Here is a 15,154-nt window from a genome sequence, read left to right as displayed (position 1 = left end):
TCACCCCTTGTTTTTCTTCTTCTCTTTTATTATTCGTTTTCCTTCTTTACTACATTTGTTTTCCCCTTTGAATTTAAGTATTAATCACGGGTACTCTTTCCCGCCATAAACTGAGGGTTTTAACGAGGCCCAATAAAACTCCATTTTATTTTACCTTTCCCCCTTTTTACCTCCCCAAAAGGAACAGAAACACGGCCACAACACCGAGAACTGATCACCCTTGGGGCCTAACAAACAGATGTCCTCAAACGCTGACGGCCTACCAAAGGCCCTAAGTCACGACGGCTTAAACATGCAACGGCTCGGAAAACATGCAAACGGCTCGAAAAACATAAAAGCCTGAACAGCCACACGAGTCATCAAAGAAAAAGCGAGTCATCAAAGAAAAAGCAAATTATAAGCGGCCACAATGGCATAAACAAAAGTTCAAAACATACCAAATACACGGCCACAGGGCCAACCAAACATCCAAAATAAAACCAAGTTTCAAACTAAATGTAATAAAAACTATTCGAGGTCAATGATCTGACCATCACGGACGGTCTTGAAAGCCCCCATCACAGACACGTCCACACCTGGAGCCAACACCGAAGCCTGAGCTCTCATTGTTTCCTCGGTAGCCACGATCGCACCCTTCGCATCAGCCAATAACTCCGCCTTCTCCTTCTTCAGAGCAGCAACTTCAACCTTCAAATCCTCCACCTCGCCAAGGAGCACGGCTGCCTGAAAACCCGCATCGGAAGCCCGCTGCCGCTCCACACCCAGCTGAGAGAGAAGAGAAGTCTTAACCTCGGAAAGACGGAGGATCTCGGCCCCAGCTTCCTCGGAAGACTTCACTGCCTTCTCTCTCGCTATCTCGGCAGCTTCAAGCTGCTCTTTCAACTTAGCCGCATCAGCTTGGGAGAGACGGAGCTTCTTGTCCAACAAACCGACCTGAGCCATCACGGGCTCAGCCTTCCGGACAGTAACAGCAGATCGAAGGAGGGCGCGATACACTGACTTAGCTTGAAAAAGAGACATCGCAGTCATCAAAAAATGGCTCAGTGCCAGGCATCAAATACTGATCTATGAACCCTGAAGCATCAAAATGTCGGTCCATCACGGTAGGAACAGCACCATCCTCCTCCAATTTCTCGCTGCTAGGCTCCTCAGGCCTCTTCCTCTTCCGGGAGGCCTCGGCAGCCGTAACCACAATGACTTCCTCCTCCGGCGAGTTCACGGGGCCAGGGGAAGCCTGAGCTCCAACCCTAACCCCAGACGAAATCACCTCCTGGGAAACAGCTCGAGAATCCGCAGTAGGATTAGAGACTGGGGTACTTGGAGATGCCGACGACCCCTCCTCCCGGTCCATCGCTGCCTTCAGCCGCGCCAAAGAAGTCAAGCCACTGGCCATCTCAACTGAAAAATCAAAGAAAAACTCAAAGTTACAAAACTGGAAAACAAACATAAAAACAAGAGAAAGCAGCAGCCACACACCAATATACGCCCGGCAGGCCATAGGATCCCCCATAAAGTCTCGAGGATTTAACGGGCGCTCCCCGAACAAATGCCAAAGGACACTAGCAATGTTCTTATCCTCTGGAGACAAACCATCATAGGTGACCTTAGTCAACACCGACGGCCCGGAACGAAAATTCCAATAGGTCGGAAACCGGCGCTCGCCCTCTAACGTCAACCAAAAAGGACGATGCCCTTGGACAGGGCGCACTTTAAAATACTCTCTCTTGAAACCATGAAAGGAATCTTCAAAGAAACCAAATATGCGGCGATGAGGCTGAGCCCGGAACGACATATACCCTTTCTTATGCTTCTCCTCTTTAGTCGGAAGAGTACATAAGAATAGAAAAAGGAAGACAGGAACAGAAACCGGAAGATCGAGATACTGACACACAAGCTCAAAAGACCGAACGGCCGCCCAACTATTCGGGTGAAGCTGAGACGGCGCCACGGAACACCGACCCAGCAGATCCTGAACAAACGGCGAGAAAGGAAGTCGCACGCCGAGCCGAGTAAACATCGATTCATAAACCCACATCCAGTCCGGCATAGTGGGCGAATCAAGGTTCAGATAACAAACACGCTCATCGGCGTCCGGACGGGCAAGCTCGTACTGCCGCTCCGCATCACCGCTACCATAAATCGCCCCCTGATCACGGAGCCGTTGGAGATCGGCCTCTGTCATCCGCAACGGAACGCCCCACACATCGCTAGTCACCCAGGTATAGCGAGCGGGGATGCCCTGGAAGGGGCTATCGGAGTACCCACACCCTCACTCCTCCGCCGATGCATACCTAAAACAGGAAGGAGCACCACCATCAGCCTACTAACCCTACGCAGAAGCAAGGAAGACAACCGAAAACCTACTGCCCACTACCAACCCAACACAGCGGTGCTCAGCCCCTTCAAAACACGAATACCACCACCCAAAAACACAAAACGCAGTACAAAAAGCAAATGGCAAAGCAATGCATGGCAAATACAAAATAACAAAGCACCACAAAATAATGAAAGCAAGAAGGAATAGAGAGATACCAACCTGATAATGCAGAAAACAAGCCTGGAAAACGCCGAAGCTGGGAAGCAGAAACTCAACCCCAAATAAACGTCAGAAACGCCACAGAGAGAAGGAGATTTTTTTTCAGAAGAGAAAACGAAATGAACGAGGGAAGTAAGAAGGAAAGCCAAAACGGTTTCAAAAAAGGGCAAAAAGACGCAAATAGCCCTGAATAATAAAAAGGCGCGTAGGGGCAATAAAGGAAAGACACCTAAAAACGTCCACTCACAATAAATCCCTTGGAAAAAGAAGCCAATAAAGTACGCCTCGAAAAACGCAACAGGCGCATTAGACACAGAAGAGTCACGTCAGACCAAAACGGCCAGGCGAATCTTTGGTATGACCATAAAGATCAGGGCCGGCGCAACGACTTCCCCTCAAAAAGACAAAAAGAATCAACCGACCTCGCTCACGGTCGAGACCATATCTCCCAACGACAAACCGACCTAGCTCACGGTCAAAACCACATCTCCCAGCGACAGACCTCGCTCGCTCGCTCTCCCGCTACGGGGGCAACTGTTACGAATCCGGCCCACGGATCCATGACCCGAGATAAACCCAAACCCGGCTATCCGGGTCCGGACCATCAAAACCCTCTAGGAGACCAGAAACCGACCCTACTAGAGCCCCCAACCAACTTTCAAATTCAAACGCCCATCTTATCTTACTCAGATAAGATAAGATAAGATAACTATCACCACCTATAAATAAGAGGACCCAGGTCCCCCCAGGTATTCATTCATTCCACACACCTTATACCTCTCAGATCCATTCTGACTTGAGCGTCGAAGTGTCTTTGCAGGTACCTCCCCCCATTGCTCCAGTCAAGCGATCCGGCATACGCCTCAACCCGCAAGTTCTCAATCCATCTCTCAACCCGTATAAGAGACATTTTGTACAGTAACTATGTAAGATTTGAATTTAAGAATTTAAATCTACAAATAAAGTTAAAATGGAACTCAAAATATATTATTATAGGCAAAATTCAAACTTTTAACAAACTAAGTTTGGTAATGAACAAAGAATCTGATTCAATAATGAAAAAAATTTAGGTTGTGTTTGTTTACAGAGACAAGACACTAAAACAAAGATATAGAGATATAAAATTATATTTAACAGAGAATATATGGACAGAAATAATGTGTTTAGAGATATTAAATTAGTGTATTTTGTATTCATCTTAATAAAAAGACACAAAAACATTAATAAGGGACACAATTTATTTTTTATTTTTTCTTTTATTATTCTTGTTAATTTTTTATAATTATATTTTTTTTATTATATTTTTTGTCTTAAATTTTTTAAATAAAAAAATGAGAATAAATTAAATTTTTATAATTTATTCTAATTTATCATTAAACATAATACAAAAACACAAAATCAATAATCTAGAGAATAAGTACAAGTTCCAGAGGCACAAAATCAACTATTGATACATCAATATATTTATTTATTATTTTTTTTATAATATAAAATAAAATATTTTCTATAAAATTAAAGAGAATGATAAATAAATGTATTTATGCATCAATGATTATTTTGTTCTTATGGAGTTTGTACTTGTTCTTCAAATTATCGATTTTGTTCTTGTACTTGTACTGTTGTTATGTAGGATATTCCGTTAATTATTTAATTTTGACCTCTAAATTGATGCTAAATGAAACTTTTTTGGATTTAAATAGGACACTTTAAACCTTAAAAATCAAAACAAAATTACGTCCAAATATAAAAGACTAATTTAATACTTTATTCATAGATATAAGAGAATTGAACTTAAAAGATGAGAGAAATGTGCAATTTATTATCTTAAAATTAGATAAACCTAAAGACAATTTATAATTTTAAAATCACCTACGAAGATAAGTTTATAACATTATAATTTCATGGTATATGTATTATTTTAAATGCATAAATTTAGTATAATTTCTAACTTAATATTTTTTATAATTCATGCTAACTCGAGAGATAAAATTCTTGTAAGTACACTCTCAAAAAAAAAAAAAAACAATAAACATAAAACATTTAAAATTCAGAATAAAAAAAACATAAAATAGATTTATATTATCAGCAGTTATATTTTTTATTTTATATTTTGATGAACTCATAAGTATAAAATAGATTTATATATTAGGATGAAAAAATCGAAGGATTAATATTTTTATTAAAATTTGGTTAGTATTTAATTAAAAAATAATAATTTTATATTATTAAAAATATTAATAATAATTAATTAACAATTATAAATCACAAAATCTTATGGCCTAGCACTTCTCCCTCTCCTTTTCTCATGCAGGACGCTTTTTTTTTGGAGGAACATCCTATAAAAAAAAAGTCTGTTGTTCATAGAAGTTTCTAAGGATTGAAAAAGTATTTAGATATATGCAAAGAAAGAGAAACAATATTCTATTATTTTGTAATAGCGAATGTGTGGATTGAGAAACGCAAAAGATTTAGATTTATTTTTAACTTTATATATTAAGATTCTTTAAAATCGAATATTATGCCTTATATTAAATAATAGTTCATTATAGAAAATATTTATCTTTTTTATTAGATATAAATCTTATATTTTTATGAACGAAATTTTTGTTTATAAAAGAATAGTTTCACATATTGCCATTTTTTGGGTAGAACAAAGTCAATGTCAAACTAGTTTTAGAATTTAAAGTATTGGATAATCAAAGTCTAATAATTTTTGTTAAAGTGGCCATGCATAACTAAATATTTAATTTATATAAAAATTGTACAACAATAATGCATTGGAATTCATTTTTCTATATATTGTTTTATTTTTATAAGTCAGTTGACTATTTTTAACATATATATGAAATTATTGTACTTCTATTTAATTATTGAATTGTGTTGTCAATATGTCATTAAGAAGGAATTAAGCTACGATTTAACCAATAAGAATCTCCATTATAAACGTCGTCCAATAGATGTGAATTTTCTCTTAATTATTTTTGAAGTTGGTCAAAGAAAATTAATAAAAACTTGACGCATTATGTTTTGTATTTTAGTTTCTAGTGGAACTTGACGCATTGTGTTTTTTCCTTTTTTATTTTTCAACGTGGAGCTTGACGCATTTCGTTATTGTTAATTAAACAAGAAATAATTATATATTATATATCTATTCAATGGTAATAACAATGTATTGATATTTTTTTTTTTTATTTTAATGATCATGTAGCCCTCTATTCAATATATGTGGTGGGGGCTAGTATTACGGGTCGGTATCTAGTTGTATTATTTACCTGCCATTCATCATCACAAAATGTGATTAACAGTGATGATAATGATGTTATAGTAAAAATGTAAAATACACACATATTTTTTAGTGGTGGTGTATGAGTTAGTTGACTCATCAATAATTAATAATTTTTTAAAAATAAATCAATGTAATGTTTCTTTTATTGGGATATAATTATGGACCTGCTTATCTGATAAGATGGCATGTTTATAATAAGTAGAAAGAGGAAGAGATTTTGATATTTATATTTTAATATATATTTTATACTGATAATTAATTTTAGTATATATTTAAGACGATTGTTTTATATAACAAGACACTAATATTCTAGTTTTGCACCTATCAAACAAGAGAAAGAACAAAACATACATTACTACATTAGTATGTTTTAAGCAGAAAATTTAGGATCCATGATTTTAACGCTTAGGATTGCATATATAATTAGAATCTTGAAGGCTTAAGTGGTTAACAAAAATAAAAAGACAAAAAGACTTAAGGCTGGTTAGGTATTATCATAATAATTGGCAGTGTGATGTGTTCTTTGGGCATTATTAGCAAGGCACTTAGGCGTATTTTGTTAGGATAATATTTGGATTAAAAAAATATTATTATTTGTATAATTAAACTAATTACTAAAATTAATCATTATGTATTTTTATATAAATATATATAATTTAATTTATTTTTAATATATATTTTATATTTTAATAATTAATTTTAATATAATTATTATTGTGTTAAACATATGTTTCTTTTTGTTACGGATCGAGCCACAGATTCTGGACTCGGGACTACACCCAAATTCGGTTTCCTGGGTCCGATCCGCACCTCTCTCCTAGAAGGCTCGAAACTGGTCCTCCAGAACTCCTAACCAACTTTCGAATTCAAACGTCTACCTTATCTTAGCCAAATAAGATAAGATAAGATACTCGTCATCACCTATAAATAGAGGACTCAAGTCCCTCCAGGTATTCATTCATTCCTAACACCTTACACCTCTCAGATTCATTCTGACTTGAGCGTCGGAGTGTCTTTGCAGGTACCTCTCCCCATCACTTCAGTCAAAGGATCCGGCCCTCGTCTCGACCCGCAGCTTCCCGATCTATCCTTCAAACCCGTACCAGAGACATCTTGTACACCTTTCATGGTACTGAAATTGGAATCTTTCTTCAGTTGACGTCTGAAATTTTGGGGATCAATGAGAACGACCCATCATCATTCCTTTAATTGTTCTGTTCCTCTTTGAGATGCCAATACTTTTGTTTAATGGACTTGGCCTTTACCATATATATACTCTTCATATTTTTGTTTTTCACCTTTTTATATATATTAATAACGATTCACATTAAATATACTTAAAAAAATTAGCTAACAGATCAATTATTTATATAAAATATGTATTGATATATGAAATATACGTATAAAATAATATATATTTTATAAATACAAATATTAAGTAATTAATATTTTTTCACTAAAACATTAGTTTCTTAGTTTTTAATATATAGATAATAACTGATCGAGTTTATTGTGCATCAAGCATTTTTAATTAACAACTAACGAAAAATACGATGAATTGAAGAATTTATTAGGTGACATATTTACTTATTTTTAACCACTTTCTACTTTCTAGTTTCTGCGTCTTCTTTATCCGTAATGCACTTTGGCAACTATTAACATTAATAAATTAGTAATTAAGTTTCGTAATTATCATCTCTTTAATATTGTATGCAGTTATGCACTAGAGACTAGACGTAGACCATCGATGGCTTTAACTTTCTACTATACGGAATTCACCTTTTTTTTTAATTCATTAATTATGTAAGCTAGCTAGTTTACTTCATAGCAATAATAATTTCATTATCTTTTGGTGGCTTCTTCCTTCCAGAATAATAATTAACAATAGGACATGAATACTACAATATGGTAAATTACTTATATGCCCTGCATGCAAAGTCGCATTCTAGTAGAAGTTCAAAAGCACACCATAATTGAATCACTAAAAAAAATTGAATAACATATAGATGATTTTAATATGAAATATAAGAATATTTAATTATTGAGAAAATACCATTCTCTTTTTCTACAAGGCACTAAAATAACATTTTCTTTCTCTCTATTTATAAAATGTATATTTCTCTTCCTTATAACTTTTAAACAATTTCTTCTTTAATTTGTTTTAAATTTTTTGTATTAATTAATAATATTAACTTTATTCATTTTTCAAGAAAAAATAAATTATTTTTTATAAAAATATCCTTTAGCATAAATTTTATTTTTTATCATTAAATTTTGCTTATCAAAATACTCTTTAATAAATTATTTTTATTGATTAAATTGTATTTTTATCAAAATATTTTTAAAAAAATTAATAATTAATTTTTTTTTAAGATACCCTTCAATAATTTTTTAATTATTAAATTATAATTTTACCAAAATTTTCGTTAACATTTTTTTTTTATATTTTACTATTAATTTTCTGATATCAATATATATTATTTTAATATTAAATAAAAAATCTTAATAAGATTATTTTTCAATATAAATATATATTAATTGTTATGCATATTAAAAAGTTTTTATTTAATGTTAAAATAATATATATTGATATCAAAAAATTAATAGTAAAATATAAAAATAATTGTTAATAAAAATTTTGGTAAAATTTTAATTTAATAATTAAAAAATTATTGAAGGATATCTTAGAAAAAAATAATTTAATTATTAATTTTTTAAAAAATATTTTGATAAAAATACAATTTAATTAATAAAAAATTAATTTATTAAAGAGTATTTTACTAAGCAAAATTTAATAACAAAAAAAATAAAAGTTTTGCTAAAGGGTATTTTTGTAAAAAATAATTCATTTTTTTTAAAATAGATAAAGTTAACATTAGTTAAAACAAAAAAATTTAAAATGGATTAAAGATGAGGTTTTTTAAAAGTTATAAGAGATGGAAATATACATTTTATAAATAGAGGGAAGAGGATGGAGTGTCATTTTAACATCTCATAAGAGAGAAAAGTGAATTATTTTAATATTTTATACTATTATAATACCAACACAAAATATAAGTAGTACAAATATTTTTTAATTATAAAAAGATAAAATATCATTGATATTTTGTATTAATTTTTTGAATTATAAAAAAAAAAACATTATTGATATTTTATAAAAGTCCATAACAACATATAACATATACTTTGAATTATTTTTGAGAAATTCGCTCTTAATAATTTAATATTAAAAAATTATTACAAGAACTTGGCTTTGACTATATTGAAAAGAAAAAAATAATAAAAAAATATAGAGAGCCAATAAAATATTTGTACAATATATATAATAGAAGTTTATGGATATTCGATTCAATATTAGAGAAATAACTATTAATGTTATTTTTTTTATCAGTTTAAATTTTTGAAATGAAATATTTATTCTTTAGTATCCGAATGATTATTCTAAATAGTATAAATGATATCTATTTTTTAATTTATATAACTCATTATACACATTGTACATCAAAAACAATTATGCTACAGTAATCTAGAGTACTAAGACTAAGAATAGTACAAAGAAAATATCATGAATGATTGAGATCCAAGCAGTTGTCAGAACCTGGTTCCTGCTCACGGGGATGTTGACAACGTGGTCCAATCAGAAAAATATAAAAATACTAAAACACTTTTTTATTTATTTTTGTCAAATATGGTCCAAGAAAAATTGCAAATTAAATGAGTGGCTGCTAGCTACCCTAACATGAATCATGCCACCGCCAAGCCCCAAAAGGTCTTAGGTTCGCCATTTTTATATCACTCCTTTTTCTTTTTTTAATTATTATGATTATTCTTAATTTAATAATCACATGACGTGGTCATTATGAATATGAAATTGAGTAAAAAAAATTCATATTTTACATGACCCAACTGAATGCAACGTATTGCGAGAATCAAGGACGTTGATTCCGAGAATCTGCGCTGATAAAAAATGAGCTTTAATTTGCATAAATTATTAAAAAATAATTTCTGAAATCTATTGGCTCTTTTCTTTTTTTTTTTTTGTTGTCCTATTGGCTTTGATTTGGAGGTAGGGTTTTACAACGATACTTATTAAAAAATGAATAAAATATTTGAATTTGTTTTCTTTGGTTAAACTTTGTATATTAATCTTATTCCATATAGGTGCTAATCAAAAGTAAGATGGGCCACACTCTTATATATGGTAGATAGAAAGAAGCATATTTTGGAAGAACAATAATTATAGACAAGAACAGTCTTAATGTCTTGTCATCAAGATCAGAACTACTGCCTTGGCAGCTTGAAGTAAAACTCATTCTCGAAAATTTATTAACCTCATGCTCGAAATTGAGTTTAGGTTAGATTTGAGATTTGAGATTACTAGATATTTTTCATTCTTAAAATTTAAATCAGAACTATTGAATTTAAAATTGACTATTTTAATTTATGTCATTATGAAAATCGGTTATAGATAAGATAGAAGAGAAGTTCAATTTGTGAAAAGAAAAGGTACTCAGTAAAACTGGAAAGCTGGTGCTCATTGAGTCGGTAATCAATAGTCTGCCTGTTTATTACTTAAACTTGTATCAGATGCCAAATGCGGTTGCACGATGAATCATCTCTTTATAGAGGAGGTTCTTCTGGGGGAAGGATAATGGACATCCTGGTATGGCTCTTGTGAAGTGGGAAATGATACAGGCACTAAATAAGTTAGGAGGATTGGGGTGGGTGATGCGGTGGTCCGTAATGCTGCCTTACTGTTTAAATGGTGGTGGTGATTTTCTAAAAATCAGAGGACTGTTCTCTATGGAAGAAGATTGTTTATTCTTGTAATAACCTGAACCCAAATCACTTGTTGTCAACTCAGAAATTACTAGAAAGAGGTGACCCGTGGAGAGACATATGCCAAGTGCAAATAAATGATCAACATGTAAGGCAGAAGATGATTGATGGCTTTGCTATGGAAGTAGGAGATGGTAGATCCACCAGATTTTGGGAAGATACATGGCTCCAAGTGGGAAAGTTGAAAGACTCTTTTCCGAAACTCTTCTTGATTTCAAACAAAAAAGGATAAGTTATTGGGGAGTGTGGGTTCTGGGATGGGATAGAGTAGGTTTGGCACTTCCAATTGAGGAGGGAACAACGTCAATGGGAGACAGATACATTGGACCAGATGCTTCAGGTCTTGTAATCTGTTAGATTGATAGCATAAGTGCAAGATAGAGTGGTTTGGAAATTTGACAAGGAAGGAGTTTATTCTACTAACTCATTTATGCAGATTTTGCAGGAAGAGACTTTGGATGAGGAGCTTCTGAGATTCAGATTCACCAAGAAAATTTGAAAGGGTTTATTTCTGCCTCGAGTCGAGTTATTCACCTGATTTGTATTGGTTGGCCGGGTCAATACAAAGGATCGGCTAAGTAGACTAGAAATCTTACAATAGAATGATAATTTGTGCGTGTTGTGCAAGAAAGATGTTGAAAATATACAACACTTATTCGTTACTTGTGAGCACTCTTGGCAGGTGTGGTGTGCGTGGATCTCGAAGTTTGGTCAGGCGTGGGCTGTACCAGGTACTTTGAAAGAACATTTTGAGAGTTGGAGATCAATGCCGACGAGAAAAGAGATGCACAAGTTCTGGCTAGTGGGGTTCTTCTCAGCTGTTTGGAACATTTGGTTACGACGGAATGATGTCAGTTTTCACAGTAAGACAATAGGGGTTGTAGATTGCGTGGCTCAAACCTTTTCATGTGTTGCAGAGTGATGTGGTAAATAACTCATGTTGTTGATGGTTATGCCGGAAATGACATAGTGTCTTGTATGTCTTTCTTTGCTCCACTTGAGTGTTGAGCTCTTTCTTTCAAAAAAAAATTATTCTATTAAAATACTATCTTAGCAAGTTAAATTAATATTTTATAAAATTAAAATGTAAAAAAAAAAAGTATTGTTTTAGAAATGTTTAGTTTAAATCTTAAATTTGTTTATACGTTTGAAACATCTTTTTTTATTCGAAATATTTTATTTCGTTATATTTCAAGTCTTTGGTTAAAATTAAATTTTTTTCTAAAAGTACTATTTTTTATCGTTATTTTTTCTTTTCATTCTGTCACTTTTACTTTCAAATCACTACAACAACCACTATGACTCTACAATTATGATTTTTGCTGCTATCTAGAAGAAAATTAATATAGAAGGGTATGTTTTGGAAAAAAAATAATTTGGCTAAAAGACTAAAATAGGACGAAATAAAATGTTTGAGATAAAAATAAGACATTTTACTCAAGAATTTATTAAATAAAAATTCACCCGCCTAAAAAAATTACTCTTTTACCCTTTTCTCTTTCTCTTCTTTTCTCTCACCATCATAATTTCATCATACCGCCGACCATCACTGCCGTTGGCGACATCCAACTGACCACCAATAGTGGCTATTTAAGCCAGCTCCACCACCACTTTCGACTATCCTATATCCTAAATTCTAAACTTCAAATTTACCTACTTTATCATGGTAATTTTATAGTTTGGGGATGCATACACGTGACATGGATATAAAGTTATAGGAGAACTACTCATGTTTTAAGATCACTTTTTAATTTTGTATTGGTGTAACAATGGTATTTCCACCGATATCAGAAGTTGGTGTGTTTCATCAGGATGTGGATAATGACAACGAACAAATCAGAGGACCAGATTTAGCTAAACACAAATCAGATTATCAGTTTTCGAAGAAAATCGAACCCTCATATTTGCGATTGACCAAAATGTGTGTGCAAGAATCGGAAAACTAGATTTAAATCGATGGAGATTGGACGAATACACTCAAACCCTCAAATTAGTTCCCATTTCAAATCGGACGACGAAGGTTGAATGTTTTGAAATTGGACAGTGAGGATCAGTTCCGCAAATTTGAGCCTCAGATTTGTTTATCCGCAGACACACATCGTGCATGCATGTGGCGCGCGTCTGGTGCGAGGTTCCAGCTCCTTTCTTCTCTCCTCACTGGTCCCTTTTACTACTATTACTACCTTTATTATGACATTCTCAACTTTTAACAATATCAGTCTAAAATCAGAAACCATTGAAGTGCAACTTAACAACAATTCTAAGAGACAAAAAATTAAAAAAATTAATTATCCTAAACTTTAAATTGTTAATTATATATCTTAGTTAACCTAATTATGTAAGTAATTATTTTGTAATTTTTTCAGTGTTAATATGAAAATGTTAATATTGTAGATTATTAATGTTGTTTATAATGATTAAATGGTAGTATTATAATATACTGTGTGTAGATAAGTATTAGTTATATATGTAGTTAGTTTATGTTAATAATTAGTATGATAATAAAAATTAGAGATATATTAATTATGTCTTAATGAAAATTAAATTTATTTTATAGGTTTATTAATTGTATTTGTTAGAATAAGATGGAAATTAAAATTTAATTTGTTGGTGAATTTTAATGATGATATTTGATATTGGGATCTTTGGTAGTTTTTGTTTAGTGTCAGTGTCATGATAATTTAAATTGGTAATTTTAATAATTAAATTAATGAAGTTTAATTTAGGATTTGTGGATAATACTAGTAACACAAATCGTGTTCGCGTTCTGTAGTAGATATAGTGTCTTGAATTTTTTCAAAAAGTTTGACTCTATATGTCTGATGTAAAATATGTGAAAAGATCTCAGAAGCAACCAAACTCTATTATTGTATCGAATAGAATCGTGTCGACCAGAGATGAGGCCCACACGACCCCGTATCACTACATGTTATTGTAAATTATTGAGAAAAAAGTGTCACACATCAGAAGTCTCTCCCTCCATAATGACAAATGCAACAGGCATAATATTATTGTTACGATCCTGTGAAACTGCAATTAACAAACAACCCTTATATTTTTTATACAAGTGAGTCTCGTGTACCTATATAATTGGTTTGCAATGTCTGAATGCTCTAATGCAACGATAATAACTCTAGCTAGAAGATTCTATGTAACTGATGCGTGAGCATCTTTCCTATCTTTTCCTAGTGAATTTGCATATAAATTGTTGAGTTTAATTAAGAATTAATTATATTTTAGCCACTATGGATGCTATTTTGAGTTTTGTGCAATTTTATTCATTTTAGATAGCATTCGGATGGATTTGATAAAGTTTCTGCAGAGAAAGAGAAGAAACCAAGGAGATAACCAGCGAATACCGACGCGGACGCATGACTCACGCGACCGCGCGGAATGGAGGAAATCGCAATGACGCGATCGCGTGCCTGACGTGAACGCGTGGACTGGAATCTGCACAAATGACGCGAACGCGTGACTGATGCATCCACATGACTCGCGAAAAAGGACCATCGATGCGTGCGCGTGACCGACGCGTACGCGTGACATACGCCACGTGCAGAAAACGCAGAAAAACGCTGGGGACGATTTCTGGGCTGTTTTGACCCAGTTCTTAGCCCAGAAATCACAGATTAGAAGCTGCAGAAGGGACAAATCAAGTGGTCCCCACCCATTAGCTGAAGACTTGTTAATTAATTCGAATTTAAATTCAAATCTTATTTTAGGAAAAGATATTATTTTAATTTTAATTTTAGAAATTTGATTTTTACATTATTAGGATTAGTTATAAAAGGGATCCCAATAGGGTGGTTCCAGAACAACATTCCACAACATTATTCCATACAAATTTACATTCCATATTCCATGAGCAACTAATCCTCCATTGTTAAGGTTAGGAGCTCTGTCTATTGTATGGATTGATAATATTATTTTTTTATTTTAATTCATGTTTTGATTTATATTTCAATAATTATTTTCGTTCTTTATTTTATGAATTTGGGTGGAACGGAAGTATGACCCATGTTCTATTTGAGTTCTTGTATAACTTGGAAAAACTCTTTACTTGAACAATAGCTTGAAAACATATTATCCTGAATTTCTAATTGTTTGTATTTAATGGGATACGTGACATATAATCCCTTTATTTTTGGATAATTAGGATTCTTGTGGCATATAAACTAGAATTTGATCATCACCCTCTAATTAGAATTAATTGACCAAGAAATTGGCAGTTGATGAATTTTAGAGGAGACTAGGAAGGTCTAAGAAATTAGGGTCTAGTCACAAATAGTTTGCCATGAATTAAATCTTACATGATTAAAATTAGTTAATAAGAAAAGTCAATCCAGAAAATAGATAACTCTGAAGCCTTAACTGCTTTCTCAATATTTTATTCCTCACCTATTCACCTGCCTGTCTTCAAACTCTTCTTTATTGTTTAATGCTTTTAAACTCTCAATTACTCTTTTCTGTTTGTCTAACTAAGCCTATCAAAT

This window comes from Arachis hypogaea, chromosome 15 (assembly GCF_003086295.3).
Source record: "Arachis hypogaea cultivar Tifrunner chromosome 15, arahy.Tifrunner.gnm2.J5K5, whole genome shotgun sequence".
NCBI lineage: Eukaryota > Viridiplantae > Streptophyta > Magnoliopsida > Fabales > Fabaceae > Arachis > Arachis hypogaea.
The sequence above is the reverse complement of the archived record's forward strand: the minus strand, read 5'-3'. Positions refer to the sequence as shown.